Source organism: Miscanthus floridulus, chromosome 14 (genome assembly GCF_019320115.1).
Source record: "Miscanthus floridulus cultivar M001 chromosome 14, ASM1932011v1, whole genome shotgun sequence".
In the NCBI taxonomy this organism is placed as follows: domain Eukaryota; kingdom Viridiplantae; phylum Streptophyta; class Magnoliopsida; order Poales; family Poaceae; genus Miscanthus; species Miscanthus floridulus.
In genome coordinates, this window is record NC_089593.1 from 7,880,169 (window position 1) to 7,884,602 (window position 4,434).

Below are 4,434 nucleotides of genomic sequence, written 5' to 3' on the forward strand. Positions count from 1 at the left end.
TGTGTCGTTTATATGTTATTGTCATAAATCTATGACATTGGTTTTAAAGTCACAAAGTTTTATGACAACTGCTTTTACGTCACTCTTATTAAACCAGCCCACATAGTAGGCAGGCTTATAATGGGCCAAGCCCACTATTTTTTTGGCCTAGCCCAAAATTTTAGGTCTCAAATTAACAGCCCATAAATACATGATTTTTTGGCCCATTATTTTTTGCAATCTCAGATTAAAAGCCCAATCCATATAGATAAAAGATTAGCCCACATTATTTAACATCACATAAAAGCCCATGTCATATATTAAATCAACAATTCAAATACACAGGCCCTGCACACTGCATCTTCATCTACTGTAGCTTCGAATACAAAAGCCCATGTTCTGCTCACTGTAGATTCATGCAGTGAGCAGGCTGATTATTTACAATATTGTCACATTTCAGGAATGACCGAACCAAAGTAACAACAAATACATTTTATATTCTATTAACACTACTTCCTATGCAAAACATCTGCAACAATCTTCCATCTCATCCACACATCTGCAACAATCTTCCATCTCATCCAACACATGAAACATCACATCTTAAGATACTTGCACGTCTGTGGCACACAAAGCAGAAAAAAAGACAATCCCAGATAGAGAGATTAGAGAGATAAAGAAATGATTGGTTTAACATGTTCAGCCCAAGAGAAATGAGGCAGTACCTTGATCGGGTGCTACAAGTAGTGCTTGCAACTCTGGCACCGCAGCTTCAGCATAACCTTCTTGCTCAGGGACTGTCCCACCAACTGCAGCAGGTTTTAGTGGCTAGCTATCTCTTGCTCAGTGGCAGCTGCAAAAAGATTGAAAAAATCAACCGAGGAACCCATCAGCTAGTCATATATGTTCCTGCAATTATAAGTTCTATAACAGCTAGATCCATGGAGGACTCTCTGTAACATTTAACATCTAATTAGAGTGTGCTGCACGATGGTAGTATAAAAATAAAATAGCATTCATTGGATACCAGGATATTATCAAACAGCTTTTCTTTCAGTGTTCCTCTTTACAAAAAATCCTACAATATTAAGCCACAAGTGTGTGCTAATTCTTTACAAGCACACTAATTCAACAAATGATAGATGTTGAATGTCAGTGCATGAGTTCTCAGCTATTTAATTGCTTAGCCACAGTAACATGCATTATTCCCTATAAGTTACTACATATTTGATGCTAGCAATTTTATCAAAAAATCAATGGATAACCTAACAGTCACTTGCCAAAATTGAAGTTTAAATTTTAATGTAGGCTAACAAAGGCAATAAACATGAAGCATACAAACTATTACTGCTACATGACTATAGCAGATGCAAATGAGTGTGGATTGGCCAATTCAGACTCACGTCAAGGGGCAATAGCGCACTTAAATCAACAGCATACACTAAACTAGTACATGATACAGCAAACAACAGGTAGATAATTAACCAACAACAAATTAACAGTCATCAGGTAACTAGAATACTGTTGAACGACAGGTAACTAGAATACTGCTGAACCAGCCTGCCTACAGGTAACTAGAATACTGCCGACATTATTTGACAGCTGAAGTTTAATTTTACTCCCTTTCTGCCCAAATTTAGTTTAGGATCCGTGTTTCAGAGTTCAAAATACCTAAGGATTTGGTACACCTATATTGGGCGCATCGCTTTCTTGATTTCTGGCCAAAAATCTAAAGTGAAATATCGTACCCATTGCTCAGTGTGCCATTGCATTAACATAATTGGTTAGGGTGGTGATAAGGCAGCGATGCAATGACCCGACGAAGAGACGACGTCGTGGTAGGGGAGCCTCCCATAAGAGATGGACATACCTTGTTGATGTGGAGGAGGCGCCGCCCCGCGAGCTGGATGTAGCGGCGGCGTGCGCACCACCGTCGCGAGTCACGGGTCACGAGAGATGCGCCGCTAGGCCGCCTCCGCCCGGAGTGATGCCCTTGGCTAGCCGGCGGACAGCTTTGTCCGCGTCGCCAGGTCGCCTCGGCTCGAGCTGCGGCGTTGACGACCAGATCCGCGTCGCCCTTAGCCAGGGCCGCGCCAGGGCCCTTCGTGGCGTCGTCGCTCCAAGCCCCCCACGCCACCAGCGTCGTCGCCGCTCCGAGCTGGTCCATCGCCACCAGCGCCATCGCTGCCCCGCTATGCCGGATCTGAGGGAGAGAGGGGAGTTGGGTGGCGGCGGAGTGCGCGCCCACGAGAGACATGCGAGATGTGAGAGACAAGCCAGGTTAGGGTTAGAGCGTGGTGAGGCTTATATTCACTTGTAAGTGAATCTCTACCGTTGCTCCAATCAAACGGCAGAGGATGAAGCGGGCTAAGCTGGGTTACATGTGATGGGCCGAATTTGAGGTTACCTTGGTCTGTTATTTATTACTGTATAAATGTCTTTTGTTTTTTCTTTTGCTCATAGAAATATATTTATAAATGTCTTTTATTTTTTCTTTTGCTCATATGGCGCATCAACTTTGTGAAGCATGTATAACGCATGTATCAAAAAGACTTGAATTTTTTTGCAAGAATGTAGACCCAAAGCATGGCCCCACACAAAACCTTAGATTTTTCTCATCAATTTCGCTCATTATTGCATTTATTTTATTCTAAAATGGAGAAGGGAAGTTGAGTTACCCCTTTAAAATTATATAATTTTATATCCACCCCCACCAAATTAGGTTCACTGGGTCATATGAGACCTAGTATAAAAATTTGGTACCGCTTTGGATTGTTTCGGGGTAGCCTCAGTTCAACCTCCAATTACTTTGTAACGTCGCGCAAAAATTCATTTAAATTGTAGAAAATAGCAAACCACCACCGAAAAATCTGAAACTTAGCGTTTTCTTAACTTGTGGCATGTGCAAGTTTGAGAAAAAGTGAAGCGCATACGACGTAGAAATGCATGGGACCCTTGGAAACCTAGAAGTTCTAGTAACGGCTCCACGAAATGGCACATCCACTTTGTGAAGCATGTATATTATGCCTGTATAAAAAAGACATGATATTTTTTTGCAAGTATGTAGACCTAGAGCATGACCCCACACAAAATCTTAGATTTTTCTGATTAATTTCGCTCATTATTGCATTTATTTTATTCTAAAATGGAGGAAGGAGGTTGAGTTACCCTTCAAAGTAATATAATTTTCCATACACCCCCACCAAATTAGGTTCATTGGGCCATGTAAGACCTAGTATAAAAATTTAGTACGATTTTGGATCGTTTCAGGGGTAGCCTCGATTCAACCTCCAATTACTTTGTACCGTCACGCTGAAATTCATTTAAATCGTAGAAAATAGCAAACCACCTCCAAAAAATCTGAAACTTAGCGTTTTCTTAACTTGTGGCTCGTAGAAGTTTGATAAAAAGTTTGATGCGCATACAATGTAGAAATGCATGGGACCCTTAGAAACCTAGAAGTTGTAGTCACGGCTCCACGAAATGGCACATCCACTTTGTGAAGCATGTGTATTACTCCTTGAAAGCCCTAGTTTGTTTTTGGCTAATTGATGAAACCTATTTGGACTAACCTATTTGCTAAAGTGTGTGTAGCTAAGAAAGGCTAAGTCCAAGACCAAGTGAAGTGGTCGACAAAAGCAATGGAGTGCTCGGCCAAAGCTTTCAAGTGCTCGGCCAAGGTTCTTATGTGGTCGGCAAGGCACTATGTGTGCTCGGCCAAAGTTCTTTGGTGGCCGGCAAGGCACTATGTGTGCTTGGCTAAAGTTCTTTGGTGGTCGGCAAGGCACTATGTGTGCTCAGCCAAAGTTCTTTGGTGGTCGGCAAGGCACTTGAGTGGTCGGCCGCTTTGGAGTGATCGGCCATGATGATCAAGTACTCCAACTTGATAAGAAGAAAGAGAAAAACAAAAAGAGCTCAAGGCAAAGGTATATATGATAGGGCCATTTTGTTTTTGGCACTCAAGACACTATAGAGGGTGTGAGTATATTTAGGATTGATAGCCGTACTATGAAGATGGGAGAAATTCATTGCGAAATGCGGTTATCAAAGTGCCACTAGATGTTCTAACTCATTGCATATGCATTTAGTATCTAGTGAGTGCTAACACCCTTGGAATTGGTTTGAAAATATGCTAACACACATGCACAAAGGTGATACACATTGTGTTTAGCACTTGGGAACAAGGGTGAAGTGATTGGAGAAAAGACAGGGTGTCACAGGGTACACCGGATGCTGGTCCCCCTGGCACCAGACGCGTCCGGTGCTAAACCCTGGCTGAGTGGACTCTGGACGAGTTCGGTCCTATGTGACCGGACGCGTCCGGTGGCTCAGGGAGCTCTCTGAGTTGCACCGGACGCGGTGAACTCGGCTGGACCGGACGCGCCTATGGAGCGTCCGGTCCTCGTGATGTGGCGCGTGTGCTGACGCAGTGAAAGCACCTGACGCTAGGGTGTG

The 4,434-nt window shown here is 43.1% G+C and overlaps 1 long non-coding RNA gene across 1 annotated transcript; it reads right to left on the reverse strand.

The window, feature by feature from the left end:
* Nucleotides 1–274: 274 nt before the first annotated feature.
* LOC136505759 (uncharacterized) lies at nucleotides 275–2,242 on the reverse strand. The gene is made up of 3 exons (XR_010771306.1): nucleotides 1,850–2,242; nucleotides 705–832; nucleotides 275–599 (listed from the first exon to the last, which is right to left on the reverse strand). It is a non-coding gene; the product is annotated as an uncharacterized lncRNA (long non-coding RNA).
* Between the last annotated feature and the right edge of the window lie 2,192 nt (nucleotides 2,243–4,434).